This window comes from Camelus bactrianus, chromosome 36 (genome assembly GCF_048773025.1).
Source record: "Camelus bactrianus isolate YW-2024 breed Bactrian camel chromosome 36, ASM4877302v1, whole genome shotgun sequence".
Lineage (NCBI taxonomy): Eukaryota > Metazoa > Chordata > Mammalia > Artiodactyla > Camelidae > Camelus > Camelus bactrianus.
The window spans coordinates 9,928,690-9,948,736 of record NC_133574.1 but is presented as its reverse complement, the minus strand read 5'-3'; the positions used below and the strand labels follow the sequence as shown (position 1 = coordinate 9,948,736).

The window sequence follows — 20,047 nt, the reverse complement described above, 5'->3', positions numbered from 1 at the left end:
GCTTCTGGCTAACTGAGTTATATTGCCAAGCATTTAAGTCACCCTCACTCCAAGAAAATTATTTTACCGGGAATCAGGCCCTTAACAAATCCTATAAAACAGAAGTCAAATAGGACTCTCTGCAGACTGATGGTAAGGGTCTATTATTCTCAGAATGCTGGGCCTTTAATTTCAGAATGAAATCCAAGCATGTTACCCAAGCAGCTTATACCTTATATAGCAGATGGTGGACATCAATGGGACAGTTCTGTGTTACTTTGTCAACAACTTCTGAGATGGATTGCATAAAATCCAGGTTGGTGAACAGAATTTTGTACAGATATAAAAGAAATAATACACATTTCTCTCAACAACTTTTTTAAAATGTAACTTTAACAAATACAGAATTCACTATGCCTTTTAAACCATCACATTGGAATGAATGTGTCAAATTAATCCAAGTGACTCTGTGCATGGAGTGATGGTGACATGTCCCTTCAAGAGATGAAATGTGTGGGTTTAGAGCGGGAAAAGAAATCAAACAGTAACAAAGACAGACCAGCCCTGCGTTAGAATACACAGTGACTCAAACTTTATATGAGATTGTAAAAAGAAGTGCTCAGTGTATGTGGCATGTAATGAAAAATATTGTAGATAATGAGCATGTGATGTATAGACACTAATGTCATGAAAAATTTAGCCAGGATATAAGAAAAAACCTAGTCAGTGACTCACACTGTAAATCTGAGCTAGAAGACTGGGAATGGGGAATGGTGGTGGCTTCTAGTTGAAACAATCAATATGGTAATAAACATGTTATTAACTAAAAAATCTTACATTCAATTCCATAAGTGAAATAAGCTAAAGTATAAGTAATTCAATTACAAAATTCTTAAAAATGCTTTAAAAATCATGAAAAGTGTCAATGTGCTCGAGGGAAGAAGAAGGTGTCTTGCAGCTGTTCACTGGACTTTGCTGGTTTATGTCTATTTTAACTGAAGACTATCACGAGCGAATGAGTGCCGTGATATCAGGTACTGTCAGACATACATTGTGTGCCATTTCCCTGAACAGTCATACACATCGAAGAACAGGCAGTGGTTTGTATTTACCTATTAAATGTAAACTGAATGAGGCAGAAAAATATACCAAAATACAAATAAAGTCCATTTTACTTAAACCTTAAAATACTGCCTCTTAGTTACTGCTTTTACAAACGCAATAATAATTCTTTGTGACTACTTGCTAAACTGATGATATATTTAATTCTTCTTTCCAAGGCTGTCCTCAGACAGAAGCTTTATCTAACTTGCAGCAGAGAACACAGCAGGACCAGCTGTACTGGGTTAAATGTTGGACTGGGGATGGATCGTCATGTGTGATGGGAAGGTAATATGTATGCTATCGTACTCTTATACAGAGGCAAATTCCAATCAATCCTCGAGATTAACTAGTTTTCTTATCAGTAGGAGATGAATTTCAAATCCATTCTCTTCTATTGCTCTTAAAGCTTCTTCCTAACCACTATTGGTTTAACCAACCATTAACTGTTAAACAGATAGCCAGACCCAAAGAGGAGCATGATGAAACACCCAGTCAAGTGCGTGGACCATGCAGGAGCCAGAGCAGCCACTGAAGCTGCAGCCTACACTCCCAAGGTCCTCCCTGAAAGGTGGCCACCTCACTTGGGAGCCCAACGGGGAGCCACTCTTGCACACACGAGGTGACAGCATTGCTCCACACACGTCATTCTCTGCACACTCAGAAAGCAAACGTCTTACCTCTGGGTGAAAGAAAATTTCAGGGCCTGGGAAACTTTCCTAGCCAACATCGATAATGAATTTCTTCTGGCTTATGGCATTGTTCCCTGTTTGCTGTTTGATCCACTTCCGCTGATCCAGGTCATACTTGGCAAACTTCTTGACTATATTGGGGCAAATGTGACAGTACTTCTCCTGCAGACACACACACAGAGATGTCACCAGGCATTAGCGGCCACCCAGTCTGCCCTCCGGCAAACACCCAGTAACTCCAGCACCACAAACCCCCGACATCAGTCCTGCCCAATGCCACAGCTCCAAGGGACACTTACTGGGCTCAGTGATGTCTAACAGCTATGCTCTGGCCACGTACTCTGCTTTCTTTCCAGCTCTGCTATTAGTCCCAGCCTCACTGTGTCACATGTTGCTGCGTACTATCTGAGATGATGTCTGACGGTGCCTATCAAGTCCCTAGTCTCCATCTCCTCTCTTCTTACTCCTTGTATGCCCCCACGTGGCACCTGCCCAGGCACTCGCTGCCACCCACTGGGACCAGCAGACCCGCATCGCAGCCCAACCCAGATCTGAAGGCAGCAGATCTGGCCCTGTGGTCACCACATCCGATTGGCAGGTGGTTAACCTGCTCTGCGGTCTGACACAGCACACTCAGTGGCTCCATGACAGAGAGTTAGTGAGTGCCTAGGCACGTGGGATGCACAAGTGAATAAAACACACACAGACCCCTGCCCACTGGCCCATACACTGGCTGAGATTCAGAGTAACAATTGACAGTGATAAATAAGTAAATGGCAGAGCACTTTATAAGATGCTGGGACCATGAACCAAAGGAAAGCCCGACTTTGACAGGATGGAGCTGCCACACATTGGGGCATGAGAACCCGCTCAGTGCCAGCCCCAGCCTGTGCTGTGCAAAGTGTTTCCTCAGCTGGTGATGCCTGACTGGGAGTCTCTGGGTTGATCATCTGTCCTTAGAGCTAACCTCACAAGAACAGCAGTTGGCCCCTGGGTACCGGATTCTGAAAGTCAGCTTCCTGTGGGCCAGGTGGGCTTTGTTCAATGCCTGCACTTTGTCAGGCCCAAAGCTGGTGCTCAGGAGGACCTCTGAAGGCATTTTCATGATACTAAGTTCAAAATTTCTTAGAATCCCTGAAATGAAACCTAATACCATCCTTGGTATACTCTGCACAACTGTAAGACTGATGGGCCAGACTTGCTACACACCCCTGTTCTCACTGATAACTGAGTGAGTGGGTCACCCCATACAAATTCAAATCTACCAGGCTGAGGGCAGAAACAGTAAGTTGTCCTAAGACACCAGGTCAATGTCTCGCAGCAACTCAGAGGCTTTACTGAAGGCAGGAAGTGCCTCCACAGTGTTGATGGTGTGCAGTGTGTCAGCCCCAAGTCCTGGACCACCACTGTCCCCACCAACAGAATCCATGCATCCACAGGCCCACTCCTGCCCACAGGGGCAACAAGACACAGGGTAACTCTGACCAACTCCCACAGAGGGAAGTGGGGCAAGAACTAACTGACAGCAGGGATGGGGTGGCTGACCTGCAGGGAACACAAGGAGCTCTTCCACTGCCTACCTTCATGGCTGAGTGATACCTTGTCACTGCCCAAATGGGCCAAACCTGGTTCAGGGTCAGAGATGGACCCCTGAGAGCCAGTGAAGAAGGTAAAGCCCACCACGAGGACTAGGAGAGCAGCCTCTGTCACAGTCAGCATACTCAGGGCCCTTCTCACCTGCATGGCCACCCCGACAGTCAGGAGCCAGAGGCTGTGAGACATATTGGTAACAGGAATGGGGAGGTGAGGGAACTTGGGTCAACTATCCAAATTTATTTCCTTGAAGAAACACAAGGAAAGGACTAGGGGAAGTTCTAGGAAATATTTTAACATAAAAAGAAAGTCTTATGCTACTTCTGTAAACCTTCCCCCAGGGGGAAAGGATTGACTCCCATGGGCTGCCCAGGACCACACACCCAAGCTGTGAAGTGACCAACCCTGGAAACTCTAGTCCTGGGCACACCCGGGCACCCAGCCACCCTACTCACACGGGCCCTGACTCGCACCTGTGCACGCTGTCCTAAAAATACCTCTCCATCCACCAAGAGTGTCATGCAAAATGTGGGACTCCCCCCAGGCACTAGCTTTCCTTCAACCAGCTTGTTACTGGGTGCAAAAGTGGGAGGGAAGGGGGGAGGCTAACCTCCCTTATACTCCCCTGCAGCTCAGAAACTGTGTGTTCAAGGTCACATGTCACTTCCATGCTTAAATTTTTCTCCAAAAACAAAATCTTTGCTCTTTATATAATAATTATCCTTGTATTACTAAGAATCTCTTCATTTTGACTAAAACAAAACAAAAACAAAACAGTAATTTGTCCTGATTTTGCAACCTGAAGAGAAAATTGCTTTGAAAGGGGTCTGTCAACTGCTACCTACAGAGTGACACAAAGACCAAACCGATGGATCAGTCAAGTGGGCATTTTAAATAAGGACCAATGAGCCATTTTCCTCCGAATCTTACTGATTTAATTTTAGAGCTTCCTGTAACTCCTCCAGCATGATAACGGAGTCTAGAAAACACAGGTGGACTCTGTTCAAAGATTCACCCTAGAACAGCATCACTCTGAATGGTAATTCTCAGGGTACAGAACCACACACAGCAAGAGCTGGAAATGAGTTTGAATTCTGGCTGACTGCACAGGATTCCTCACAGTCACTGCTGCTGCTGTCTGCTCCTTACTCGGGAAATGAAGCCTGGAGGGAGAGGTGCAAGACACATTGGCTAATTGAAGGTTCTGTCTAATCAGGCTCCAATTAAATGACATCGTACTAGGCAGGATGCTCAATACCAGTTATCAAGCTGCTCTCATTTACAGCTGGAGAACTCCACAAGCATCCATGTTCAGAGAAGAGGCTAAGTTTTCAGCCCCTTAATTCAAGTGGTAAACAGATGGAGACCCACATTCATGGGGAGGGGAGGACAGGCACGGTGGGAGCAGGGGTGGCAGCCACAAGGGGAAGTGTGCAAACACTATTTCTCTCTCACAACCAAACTGGCCCATTTCCCATCTGTTTTTACCTTAATGGCCTTTGTGGTCTCCAGTGGTTGCTCAGGAGGGATTCCCACCTCCCTCTCACTTGGCGGCTGTTGAATGAAATACATATCTCTACCTCCAATAGGGATGTGTTTTATGCAGCTTCCAATTACCTAACCTTCCACCTGGGGAGACAGAGAGGCAAAACACCATGTGAGTAACTCCAGGAGGAAAGCCCTCCCTGGACTGTAAGTTAGAATCCTGCCCCCACCTGCCCTGGCAATGCAAGCATTTACTGAATCTCCACTCTGTGCAAAGCTCAGGACTGGGGGAGGGGGAATAAAATGACCATGCATGCAATTCCATTAGGAGAACCTGAGATGCTCTGTAAGCAAAGTGGCCTTTCCATTAGGAATGTGAAGAGAAAACCACAGAAGGCAGTTAATTTCCAAAATGCTGCTGTCTGTCCGAACAATGGGTCATTTTATTGTTCCTCTAACAAAAAGGAAAAAGTTTTAACTATTAATTTTATAAACATTTTTATTGAGTTATAGGCATTTTACAATGTTTTGTCAAATTCCAGTGTATAGCACAATTTTTCAGTTATACCTGAACATATATATATTCATTGTCACATTATTTTTTTGCTGTTTAACAATTAATTTTTAAACCAACTACAAATTGGCTTGCATTTAAAAGTCAACCACCTGGTTAGCATGCAGGACTTAGAGTGTGACAACCTGGACTCAGATCCTGGTTCCACATCTGTGGGCAGAGTAACCATGGCCACTTCTGTTAACACATATGTTTCAGCCTTGTCACCTTCACCCATCATATGCGGTGAGTGGGTGCACAGAAGAGACCCAGTGACAGGCAGCGGGTCAAGTACACAGCATGGTTTAGGCATGCATTAAAGACTCAATAACCGATCTGCTCACTCTAGTAAGAGCTGCACTTGGTAGGAAGGAACATTCTGGCAGGTACACCTCAACCCTATGCTATGTGAGATCCATGCTGGGGGGAGTTTGGATCCGCTCACCCAGCTGCCCTCCCGGACCAGTGACCAGGATGTCAGCCATCACCAGCAGGAGAGGGCCAGGAGCTGCTGTGTGGTCCCAGGTCCTCACCAGCCCCCTGGGGTGCCACTCAACATGCAGGCCACAGGCTGGGAAGGTCCAGCTCATGCTGGTGGGAGTAGCTGTGCAGAGTGGACAATGTCCCCACCTGCACCAGTTAGAGGAGGCACTCTGAGCTCCCTGATGGCACTGGTTGCTTGTCACACAGTCATGGAGACAGAAGGCTGGAGCAAATCCTCATCCATCTGACAGATGGATCAGTTCCACTATGTACAAGCACAGTTACCACTGAAGTTTCAAGAACAGGTGACTGAATTCCTCTTATGTCTTCTGAGGTGCCCAACTTCTAGAAGTGAGTGAGTGTGTAGCCTTTCTCAGGAGCCCAAGCCAATTGTAAAATATTTAAGATCAAGATAAAAGATATGTACACATTATTAAAATTAAAAAATCATAAGAACAGTAGCTCTCACAAACAGAAACTATTCACAATTTGTATACTCAATACATTACATATAACATTTTCTAAAATTAATTCAAACCATGTTGAGTATCAGCTTCATCACAGATTAAATATATTAAAACAAACCACAGCCAATGGTAGGAAAACAAGTAAGTGAGTTGTGCTACACCCACATGATGGGCTGTCAGGTAGTTACTAAATATCTTTCCACAGAGTACTTAACCATAAAGATACATCAGGGATAAGTCAATATGCAAAATACAACCTCAGGAGCACATTGTACAATTAGAACATGAAATCAGTTGGAGGGTATCCCAACTGTGCTTAAAATGTGTGTTGTTTGTCTAAGAAAAAGAGCTCAGTAGACTATACCAAAAAAGTGTGGCACAGTCCTCTGGGCAGGTTTGTGGGTCATTCTATTTTCTTCTTTACATTTCCCCATTTTACCTAAATTTCGTACAGTAAATGTAATTTTTATAAATAGGGGGAAAAACTGCATTAAGATACAGAGAAAAATTTGAACAACAACTTTCTCTGTGGGCCTGCACGTAGTGTGAAACTTGTTTCAGATGCACAGGGGAAGCCAGGAAGCAGACCCACAGGCACAGGCCCTGACCTTGGCCTGCACTGACCTCTGAGGACGTGACCTCAGAGAGGAGCCAGGCAGGACCACACAGCAAGTGGCACCTAAACACCTCACACCTAGGAGGGAGCAGTGTTCTGAGACTGGATGAAGGGGCTGCGAGCACAGAGCATGCTCTGCAGGCCTCCTGCCTCTCCTCACCCCTGGGCAAAGGGGACACTGGCAGGGTGCAATGACAGAGGGGAAAGATTTGGCTTTTTCCTCCTGACTGTAGACACATCAGCCTCCCCCTGCAGTGATTTCTGAACTTTGAGGTATTAAAGCACCAGCATATTAGTACATCATCTCTGCAATGTCCTGAAATAAAACAGTGACTATTTTTAAATGAAATAAATGAATTATTTTTAAAAAAAAAAACTAGTTTGCATTTTTTAAATTTGTCTTAGTTGATTTACAAAATTCTGTTAGTTTCCAGTGTATAGCATAGTGATTCATTTATTGCATTTTTAAAAGGAGCTTAGCACATAAACACACAAACCTATATTTGCACAAAAGATACTTGTAATACACAAAATAACAAACATTAGTATCAGGGGTTGCCTCCAAGAAGGGACGTGGAGAAGGAAAGGCAGGTCTGAATTCCCAATGTAACCCCCTCCAGATAGCTTCAATTTATTAAAAAAAGACTTTAAAAAATTCATTTAACTAGTCCATTGTACCAAATATATATGTGTATATATATATATATATATATATATATATATATATATATATAGTCTCTTGAAGCCTGAATTAGAAATCACTTCTGTTATATTTTGAAAATTAAAACCAAAAAGTGACTTTGCAGAGCATCCTACAAGTCAAGGTGAACAATCTCTCCTTCTTGGCTCTTAAAAAATTTTTAAAAAGCAAGAAACAAATCCTCTCATGAGGATTGTCACAGAACACAAAATCATCCTCCAAATGTTCATGTGCCGCACCCACTGATATCCAGATTACAGTTCAGAATGAAAGCCAGGAAAACCCTCCTGGCAAAGTGACACCGGGGCCAAGCAGAGCCCAGGGACATCAGACGACTGCTGACACCAGACTGCACAAATCTGCTACTGCAAATTTCCAACTGCCAGTGCCACAGACACTAGGCATCTTCCACTTTCTCACACAACTGTGTTTAAAGGCTCTTGTTACCTTTGCTAAGTACAGGTATGTCTTCAAAAGTGGTGCTTTAACAGAAGGGTTTTTTCTTTCACTGCTTCCTTCACCTCAAATCAGGTTAGGCCCACAGACAGAGAAGAACTCGGTGCCCTGCTGACCATTGGGATAGTGTGAGTGAACCCATCCCTGCTGTCAATGATGATTCCTGTTAATGTGTGTTCACCAACTTGTCATGATGTCCACTACACAGCTAAGGCCAGCACTGCCTTCACAAATACCACAGAGACCATCAGCATGGGGACTTTCTCAAGTGTTCCACAAGCCTATCTTCAGGTTGGAGCAATAAGCCCTTTCTTTCTTACAGAGTCTGAATGACCTTTCCCTTCCCTACCTTCCATCTTCCTCCCAAATCCAAATTCAAAGTGGACAACTAACATGTAAATTCTGTGCAATTAATCTGGAGGAGTCAACTTCTCAGTAAGATAAATCAAAGCTTTGCAAAGAAAAGCCAGAGAGAAAGGAATTTTATTGTGGAATCAGGAGGTTTTAATTTCTAATCCACTGGTTCCCAGTGTGGGTCCACAGATGGATTGCAATAAGACTACTTGTGGGGACTTTAGAAAGACAAAATACTGGGCCTGGCACCCAGAAATTCTCATCTGGCAGAACCAGGATAGTGGTTCTCAACCAGGGGCAATTTTGCCCCCAAGGAGCACCTGGCAATATCTGGTGCCATTTCTCGCTGTCACACTTGAGGGAGGGGAGGCTGGTGGTGGTGCTTCCCCTGGTGGGTCAAGACCAGAGATGCTGCTATACATCCAACACACAGCTCAGTACCCTCCCCTCCCCTGAGGACTGCCCGATCCAAAATTTTGAGGCTGGAAACCCGTGGTCTGATATAAATTCTGAGAATGTGTATTTTGAAAAAAACACTTTTGAGGAGACCTTGCTGCATAGATCACTTTGAGAACCACTGGGCCAGTGTTTCCTGAAGTGTCTCCTACTCCATGGAACAGAAACAGCTTAGGGGTGGGGGAATATTTCTGGTTAAATTTGGAAGTGGTGGAATAAACAGAGTTTTCTAATGTAGGCATTTTCAGAGCCTTTAAGACATCACTGTCTACTGAGAATCACCACACAGAGGACACAGCATGTGGAATCTTCCAAGTTAAACATCTATGCAACTCCTCCTCTTTTTTCCTACAAGTAAGGGAATAGAATATGCAGGAAGCATTTTGGAAAACAATTTTATCATTTATTCCCCCAAATTTCAGTCAATTCCCTTATATAGAGGCAGATACATTACACCTAAAAACAACAAACCCCCCCACGAAGAACAAGCAGCTTCAGGGGAAGTTCTGCAAACTCATGGAACCACAGGAGCTCAGATCCACAAAGGGAAACCCTTGAAAGACATTTATTTTGTTTCATTTTGTTTTGTTTTAACAGATTCTATAGTATATTTTCTTTTTTATGATCAGAAGTAAAAAAAGCCAAAGAACCACACCTACATCTTGAACTTGTCTTCCTGAGGATACCTTAGATTTTAATGAATGTAAACAGACAAAAGCTGGACAAACTCTACACCAGCAGTAAAAACATAAATCACAGAAATTGCTCTGTACAGTGTTTGAGCTCGGACCTGAATGGGATGAGTTCATGTGCACTTGAGTGCATGGGAAAGGAAACCACACCACACAATCTTACAGAGGCCTCTAGAATCACCATTTCTTCCACATTAGACAACTAAGGTCACTTGGGAATCATGAAAGTCACTTGTCCTTACCTGAACTGCAATGTAGAGTCCCGGTACATTAAATAATTTGAACATAATTTCTGCAAGATATTCTTTATTTTCTGGTGTATTCAGAGGAGGTTCTGTCTGTAAGGAAATATTCACTATATTTAGTGTTCACCCAAATTTCATGTAATTACATCAGAACAGCAAAATGTTAATCTAAAAGCATGTTCATTAAGATGCTGTACAACTCCTTAATTTGACAGACAGAGTACACCCAGAGTGATTGATTAAACATATTTTGGCTGTGAGGTTTAAAATCTTTGAGAGAGTAAAGCCTCTCTAAACACTTCTGCTCTTACTAATCCACCCCAAAACAAGAACAAGCTACAGAAAAGGTAACTCCACCTCGGATAACAGAACACCCAAACACCGTGAATCTGAAGAGACGTGCACTGAGCTGCCAAGGGCAATAACAGCCCCACTGAGACCAGATGAGTGAGGACATGGAAAGAGAACACCAGTGACTTCAGATACCAGGCAATATCCAGTTCTCCAGAGAAGAGCAAAAGCAGAGAGCCCTTGCTTGGTGTCAGAGCAGTCTGAGCAGCACAGCTGCAGGAGCCTCGCTTCCCAGGTCGCTCCACTCAGAGCACAGGCAGCAAGGTGAGAAGTTACACCTCCACCATCAGCTGTGAGAAAGACAAGCCTGGGACAGAAGCTGCTTCACCCAGACACTGCCCACCACCCAGCCTAAACCCGACACACAGCCAGTTCAGAAAGAGATCCCCTCACTCAAAGATGAGGAAAGAACACAAAGAGACTAGCCAAACACCATATAAAAACACTCAAAGAAGAAGAGAAGGGAGAGAGAAAATAGGAAAAAACAAATGGCAGATAAAAAACATGTACCCAGAAAAATATAAAAATAAAGCAGATGAATATCATGACATAGATATCCGAGTTTTTTAAAATGTCTATTTAAAATAATAACTATTACCTAATAGGAGGAAATTAACAGGATTACAGAAAGATAAAAATAAATAAAACTGCTTTTTGTCATTCAGCAATATGTTGAACATTTTTCCATGTTAATAAATATGGATTTACATCACATATTTAAGCTAGGGGAAAAAAGAGAGAGAAAAGGAGAGAAAAAAAAAAAACAAAGAAAGGAAAAAAAATCTAGGCCTTTTGGCAAAAAAATAAATACATTAAAATCCACATTACCCTTTGTTATATACTGAGCTGTGTGTCCCAAAACTCTTATGCTGAAGCTGCAACCCTCAGGTGACTCTGTTTGGAGATGAAGCTCCTAGAGGGGTAATCCAGGATCAGTGAGGTCAGAGGACAGCCCTAACATCTCTGCAGGATAAGGCAGAGGGATCAGGGAGCTCTCTCTCACTCACACACAGAGGAAGAGCCACACAAGGACCTGGTGAGAAGGAGGCCAACTGCAAGCCAGGAAGAGAGATCTGATCATAAACCAACCATGATGGCACCTTGATCTCAGACCTAAAGCCCCCAGAGCTGTGAGAAAACAACTGTCTGTTGTTGAAGCCACTCAGCCTATGGTGTTTTGTTAGGCTTATTGAGCAGAGCAACATACTCTTAAAGTAGGAAAAGGGCAGCCTGTCTTGGCCATTGGCACAGCTGCATGCAGGACACTGGGACACACAGGGCCACATTTACAGACTTTTCTGGCAGGAAAATATGACCCCAGAATTCTATATCTGGCCACACTGCCAATCAAGTCTGTTGCAAAAACAAAATATCTTTAAACATACAACAACTTGAGAGAATTTGGTTTGTATGAACCCTTCATGAATTAACCATCAGACAATAAGCTTTAGCCAAATAATAAAAATGCATAAATTACAGCCAAAGACTTACAGTGAGTAAGTAGTCCATTTAAGATGTAGGGATAAATGCTTTTCTTTTCTGGGAGAATCTATAGCTATAGAACAGAATGTAAATATTATAAATTAAAACAACAGGAGTAGTATCAAGTTGACAGGCACAGATGGAAAGGAGGAAAATATAAAGACACTGATGCCCTTGTGTCATGGAATCAAAAGATACTGTTTTCTTGGTAGAGCAGCAGAGACACCAGTAAACATAAAGTCACAAACATAAATATCAGAGTAATTTCACTAACATAAACAATCAAAAGCAGGTGATAGAAGAAAGGAGGAGGAGGTAAGAAATGTGGCCATGTACCTACGTGGTCACTAAGCACAGTAGGAAGTAATCATCACTAAACAAATACAGGTAAATATCTTATACAAAATTACAGTTATGTTAAAATATGTTTTACCAATTATCAGAACGAATATGCACCCAATAGAAACCAAAGAGAAAGCCAAGCCTGAGTTTTAAAATATCCATACATAAATAAAACACACTAAAACCAGAAAGCACAGCACCAGAAAAGCAGCTGTGACCACACACACCTGCCACACAGCCCTGGCCATTTCAGCACGGGCAACGGGAGAGCTCCAACTCCAATCAGCCCAGCTGCACCCCACCTTCGATTTTACCAAGTTTGGAAAGTGATTTCCTCTCTCCATGCATAATTAGCACTGACTTCACAGGAGTCTAAACAAAGTGCTCATGGCAGCACCTGGCATGGGGAACGTACTCAGTGAAAGTGCATTATTATCACTAAAATCATCAGCATGTACCAGTGAGAAACTCACCTACTGAAGAGAAATTCTCTGAACAAAGACTATGAGACAAAATCAAATTCCATTGTCAAGCCAAGGGACATCTAAAACAAGGTGCCTCAGAGAGGTGCACAGTTGTCACAGCTTCCAAGATCAGAAAAAACATAACTGCACATAACAAGGAACTGATTACACAGATTAGGTCACATCCATAAAATGTAACACTTTGCAGCAATTAAAAAGGATGGGCAGTGTGTCTGCAGATATGAAACAATATCTACTATAAATTTGCTACATGAAAAGGGGCCTCTCCATTCATACACATTCTTAAATATACTTCTGTATCTACAACATTTTTTTAAAAAAGCAAGGTGTATGAGGGAGAGAAATGAGGAGCTGTTTATGGGCACAAAGTTTTGATCTTGCAAGATGGAAAAGTTCTAGAGTTCTGTTACATCACAATATCAATGTAGGTAACGTTACCAAATGATACATTTAAAACTGTGTTAAGTGGGTAAATTTCATATATTTCAAATTATAATTTCTAAAATTTTTAAAGTAAAAATCAAAATGTACCATAGTATGTCAATTTTGTTACCATTTTATGAATCAAGTTTATGTATAATCCATGTGCCTGCACATAATTATTGCTGGTTAAGCACCAGTAAAGTTGGTTTCCTCCAGGAAGGGGATCTGGAAGGCAACACAGAAGTGGGAAAGAGACACTCTTGCACTGGAAATCGTACTGCACCTTTTGAATTCTGTGCTGTGTGTATGATAACTCTTCAAGCAAATAATCAAATCTGGCTATCAACTAGCTGGGGGCTTTAGTTTATATTCCTGTCTGATAGAAAGCTCAAACATCATGCCCCAAGTAAGTTTTAATTACTCTGATTAGAATCAATACACTCCCTGAATGGGAGAGAGAAAGCAATCTTAAGACATAGACAAGAAATAATAAAGTCATCAAAAGCAGATTGTAAGTAAATGATCTAAACGTTATTCAACAACACATTACTTATTTTAATGTGCCTACCTCAAGGGGCTGAGATCAAATTAGTTAATACCTTAATGTTCCCAGTACACATTTAGCACTGTGTTAGTGATTACTATATCAGATTTTTTTTTTTAGTTTTCTTTCATTTAAAGCACATGAAGAATAGCTGTGGATTCCAATATTTAGGTTACAATATATCTCCTTATGGCACCTCCTATCAACCTGAAAAACAGGCCTAATAACTACCTACCCCACAATTGTCTGTGGGATTAAATAAGTGAGTTAATTCATGCAAATGCTTGGTGGGGAGAGGGCTGGGCCTTTAGCAAGTGCTGAATATATCAACAATCAACTGTAATATCAAGAATATATCTCAGGCCAGAAGAAATTGAATGTATTAACTCCAGAGACCTAGAGTCTTCTCTTACCTTGAAGAGGAATCCAAGCACCTTAATAAGTTAATTTTATAAACATAACATTTAAACTGATTAGAGGGGGGAATAGGATGAAGAGAGGAAGGCTAGAAAGGTATGCAAAGTGGGAGCATTGTCATGCAATGTTTCCTTCCTGCCTGGTTTAAAAAAAAATGTGAGCCTATAGAAGGCATTCCAACAAGAAGTAGATTAACCCTGGCTCTGGATTCTTCCTGGGTTTAATTTCAGTGTCAAGTGATGTTCCAAATAAATCCCAGATGAATGAAAAATATATATAAACATCAAAGGAAAGTAGGTCTACTTACATAAAAATTTACAATTATAGATGTTCAAAAACATAACATACAAAAAATCAAGTGAGAAAAAGTATCTACTTATGACAAAAAATTCTTATCTGTTATATGAAAGAGTTCACACCATAAACAGATTGTGGCCATACATACAACAGAATATTATTCAGCCCTAAAAAAGGAAGGAAATTCTGACACATGCTACAATGTGGCTGAACCCTGAAGACCTTATACCAAGTGAAATAAGCCAGTCATGAAAGGACTAATACTGGATGATTCCACTTATATGAGGACCCAGAATAGTTACAGTCATAGAGACAGAGGGGGGATGGTGGGGGCTAGTGCTGGGAGAGGGGGAAAGAGAGTTATTCTTTAATGTGGGCAGAGTTTCAGTTTGGAAGCTGAAGAAGTTCCTGAGATGGATGGTGGTGATGGTTGCACAACAATGTCAATGTACGCAACTCACCAAACTGTACATTCAGAAATGGTTAAAATGATAAATTTTATGGTATGTGCATTTTATCACAAAAGAAAAATTTAAGTAGAATAAAGTTCAAAGAAATCATAGCAACAATAAAAGCAATAAAACACTGATATCTACAAAACCCAGGACATGAATAGGCAATTCACAAAGGAGAAAATACAACTAATAAATACATGAAAAACTGTTTAAGATCAAAGGTATTCAAACTGCAAATTAAAAAGTCAAATAATCAAAAATGATGTTAATCAATCCTAAGAGTTCAAATAATGTGGCTTCTTGTACATTGAAGATTTCAGTGTGAAATGGTATACCAGAGATTCAAAATTATTAACACATCTGGACCTCCAAATTATATATATATATATAATTTTTATATTCTTAATATAAAAATGCTCTAAATATAGAAAAAAATGTGCAAATATTAATTAATGTTATGTCTTACAAAACCAAGAAACTGGAAACAAAAGTAAACATCTAAAAATAGTGGGGCTGCTAAACAGACAGGAAACAACCACTGGATACATGATTGCATGACCATTAAAGCGAGGATTATGAAAACCGTGCAAGAAAATGGGGGAGAGGGATGGAGGACACAATATTGAATGCAAAATCATATAAAAACATGAGTGAAAAGATTAAGTATAGCTATACTAAATGTTAATATTTATGATAATGGGATAGGAGTGTGAAAAGCCCCACAAGAATCTTCCAAATTTTCTAAATCGCACTTATAGTTCTATAATAAGAAAAAAAAATTCATTACAAGAGTTGTGAAACCCTGAGTTACAGCCTGTGTGAGAAGGCCACAGAAACTCCCAGTACAACTTCCTGGTTTATTTCTCCACAGGCGGAGAAGCTAACAGAAGAAAGACTTCACCCCAGGGCAGAAGCCACAGCACATCCTGGTGTGGCTTTTCCCTAGCCTGTTGGCTCTGTAACGTGGAAAACACTTTCCATATCCAACCACAGTTGTGAAGACAGCTGAATTCTTGATCTGCCACTGTCTTCATACCTGTAGTCACATCATTATGGCAGGCACTGCAATTTCCCTACCCAGTATCTATTCTGCCTTCTGTCTTAATGACAGACCACTGATCAATCACAGGCCCAGAAAACAGCATTTCCCAGACTTCCTGGTGTACAGGGATGGCTAAGTAAGTTCTGGCCAATAAGAAGCAAAAGTTATTGGATGTGTCTTCTGGGAAAGCTCCTTACAAGGTTGAAGGTAGACTCATGTAGTAGGCCCACTTCTGCTCTTAACCCCTTCTTTCCTGGAATATGGAGGTGATGACTGGAGCTGCAGCAGCTAACTTGTGATCTAAGGCAATCTTAGAATGGAAGCCATATGCTAAATATACTAGAGCACACAGATCCCTAATGACACCAGAAACCTGACATACCAGCACTGCCCTCCCTGCTACAAATGACTTTAAGAAAAATAAAACCTTTAACTTGCTTAAACCACTGATTTTTACACTTTAGTACTTGCTGCCAAACAATTCACCATCTGTGAAGAACTAACATTAAAATCTATACACTTCCATTAAGAGAATGTTTAAAATAAAATTAGGTTCTCCTGGCTCCTGAATCAAATTCAGCATTATTAAAGACACATTCTTCTGGGTTCTCAGAACCATAATCATAAATCTATGTTTTCCTCAATCCTCCTTTTCTCCTATGTTTACCACCAGTAATTGTTCCTTTAGAGGACTAATTTAAGTAAAACCTTCCAAAAGCCATTATTTATATATAATGAGATCTAAATTGGAGATATCAAGTTTTTCTTATTTTTTAAATACTGAAGTATATGATTAAAACTTCACATGAATGCAAGTTACATAAGCATTTTATTCATAATAATGGTAAAATATCATCAAGTATTAATTCAAAAAAGGAATAATTAGTCAGTACTATAAAAATCAATCCATATTTCTGGATAAAGAAAGCAAGCTAAACACATGCAACTAATATTGCTCCAGTCCCAAACCTCTCCATAACTGCAGTAAAGAAACATTTTTAAAAACATAAATCCTCAAGGAAGGGCAAGTAGGAGTGGAGATGACAATATACTGAAAATGGGAAGAACACGGGCCAGCAGTAACAGACTCAGCAGCGCCAAGGATGTCCAGCTCCACACCGGCCAGTGCTAGTGTACAGGACAGAGCAGGTCTGAGCCACCCTCATGAACCAGGAAGGGAGTTACTGTGGTAAGCCAGGACAAGCCACATGTCATGGTGATTATTATGTGTCAGCTTGACAGGGCTAAGGGGTACCCCGAGAGCTGGTAAACCATTCTTTCTGGGGTGTGTCTGAGAGGGTGTCTCTGGAAGAGCTTAGCATGCAGCAGACTGAGTAAGGAGACCTGCCCTTGCCAATGTGGGTGGGCAGCACACAGGCTACTGAGGACTTGATTGGAACAAAAGGATGAAGGAAGGGTGATCCTCCATCCCTGAGCTGGGACACACATCTTTCCTGCTCTCAGGTGGATGGCAGAGCTCCTGGTTCCCAGCATCCTTGGGCAGCACTGCTGCTTGCTCTTCCTCCCCTGATTCATATTCAAAAAGGTTTGCAAATCTCCTCTACAGTTACAATTCAATTTCCCTTCAAGAGCACTGCAGTTCTTTAGAATATATGATTCTGTCTTGAACTCTGGGCAATTCAGTATTAGAGAAAAGAGTGTGGTTCCCATTTGCTATCTGTTTAGTCCACGTGACCAACATGAGTTGAATCTCTGAAACTTCTTGAAAAACATGATCCCTACTGAGCTCATTCCCACCATGGATGTGCAGATGTCTGTCATGGCAGTCAGAAGGGACAATTTCATAGGCTACTGAGGGAACTTTAATTTAAAACTTTTAGACTCTTTTACACCAAGAAGCCATTAGCTGATGTAGTGGTTCAGTAAATGTCTTCAATGAATTTCTGGACATGGCCACAAATCCCTGTACCTGCTTCACTCCCCTTCAATTATCCCATTAACTGATGAGGAATGACATAAGCCTGAGATAAAACCACCCTTCTCATAACTTCCTCTGTCACATCATGCAGCAAATACACCTCCTAACTTCAAAGTACAATAAATGTAACACAATATTTTCTTATGTTTAATGTAATAAACAATTATTTTTGAAAATTCTCTTCAGATACTCATTTTTGGCAAAGGACTTAAGCTTTTCCATATTCATACCAAACACCTCCAGTTCGTTCCCAGCAATTGGTTTTATTGTACTGCGGTGTATATGCCAGCTAGAGCAGAAAAATTCCTGGTAGGAAAAATTTCCTGTGGGCTGTGTCCTGGTGATTGCATTTGCTCCACGGGCCTAAGACTCAGACTCCCTCTGAGCAGAGCACGATGGGGCAGGCAGGGAGAGGAAGCTGGGCCCCAGGCCCATGCCTGGAGTCCTATCAACAGGTAGTTATGTGACATATGAGAGAAGGGAACATGCCAAGCATGGCAGGTGGGAGTCTGTAATTTGTTTTGGCTGTAAAGACAAAGCCACTCAGACATACTGTCAGTTTCCTGGCTCCATGTATTTTACATAAACCATCATAGATACACAGGAAAGAAAATACACAGTGGCCTGTAAAACACAGTACTTGGACGTGGCAATTCCTATTTGTGAAGATACAGCCAGGAAAAAGCTTAGAGCACTTTCAAGGACTTGATTTAATAGACACAATATATATAGATTCCACTAACTACCATAACAGCCTTGTACTTAACATATTTTAAGCCAGATAATTCTAAAGAATATTCCATATTTAACAATAGGAAGAATTATATAATTGGATCAGGGACCATTTGACAATGCACTAGCATGGAAAAAATGCAAAGCTAAATTATGTAGGTTTTAATGTGCAGCTTATGTTACATGCAATTGCTCTCCTTAAAGTAAGTGTTTTATACATGTAATTAATTTTAACTTAAAAAGAACATAAAACAATGAAAACAGGCTCCACAACCAAGAGACACTTCTCTTCATTTCTCTGTATTGTTTTATTTCATCTGAACAAGATCAATTACATCCACAATATCAGGGCCTGTAACTCAGCTCAGTGTTAGTGTGAGATTTAACCTTGGCAAAACAGCACCTTGACTCAGCTCCCTCTTCTGTAAGAAGCAAAGGTCAGAGCCAACAAGTTATTTCAGGAGGACACCTAACTACACAGGTGGTTTCCTACACAAACCCATTCCTCCCTCCTCATTCCTTGCTGCTGGAGGCCTGTTTAGGTACTTACCTCTTGGGGCCAGGTGATGAGATGTGGTCCCCTCACCAGCAACAGGAGAGAATCTTGACTCATCAAAATGTACCAAAGTAATTTTGTTCCCCTCTAGGGCCCACACTGGGCACGGACAGACAGGGCAAATCTGCTAGGAAGGTTTCTGAGGATGGGAGTCTTAATTCTAAAACTCTGAAAGTAAATACACCAAAAGTCAGTACAGGAACTCGGGCAGCCACCCTGGGGCCTGAGGGGAACCAGCACAAGAGGCCAAACAGGTGAATTAGGCTGGGTTCTCAACTCCATCTCTGAGCTGCTCAAGTAACCAGTCCTGAGTGGCCTGACACTGGCATCCTGTTTTGTGGGATAATAAGCCCTCTTTGGTTTTGGACATTTTGGTTGAGCCTTATGTTATTTGCCCCAAAAGCACTCCAACTCATACAAAGAGCTTTAGTGGGAATTAAAAACTCCCCAGGGAAGAATATCCTGGGTTTAAAATCTAAGCAACCAAGAATCCACAGGGCTCTTCTCTCAGTCCCAGTTACTCACCATCAAAAATTGATGGCCCTCAGGTTCAGCTCAGGGAAAATTAAAAATAACTTGTTCCATGAACCTCTCCATTAGATCTCAGTCTTCAATTATTCCATGTCTTATTGGCCACTAAAGCAAGAGAAATCAAACTATGTCAAGCTTCAGTCCATGTCAGTAAGAGCAACAGTTTTAAAAACACTGGCCCAGAAGAGACTGAGTTATTAGAGAAAACAGGTCCTTTGAACTGGGTGAATGTTAATTTATGTAAAGAAATAACAGGCACTTTACCAGAAATATTAAGTTATATTATCATTTATATTCTACTTCACATCTCTAAGTACAAAGTATCATCTTAACAGTGGAGTAATAGATGCAAAAGTACAGCTAATCCGCCATACCATTCTATTTGGAGTTTGGAGATTTTTAGAACAAATACCTAGTTAAACAATTTTAGTGCTTCTTTTTAATTAATCAGTCTACAGCTCTTCTATATCTGACAGGTCAGTGAGTCAACCTGCAATTTTCCACAGAAGCAGATCTTGCTCTCACATGAAGCCCAGCATTCCCAGAGTCAATCCTGCATTCTGGGGTTTCTTAAATTCA

The 20,047-nt window shown here is 41.4% G+C and overlaps 1 pseudogene; it reads right to left on the bottom strand.

Annotated features, from left to right (window-relative positions):
• Positions 1–205: 205 nt before the first annotated feature.
• Positions 206–19,264, bottom strand: LOC141576098 (actin-related protein 3B-like; annotated as a pseudogene).
• Positions 19,265–20,047: the final 783 nt, after the last annotated feature.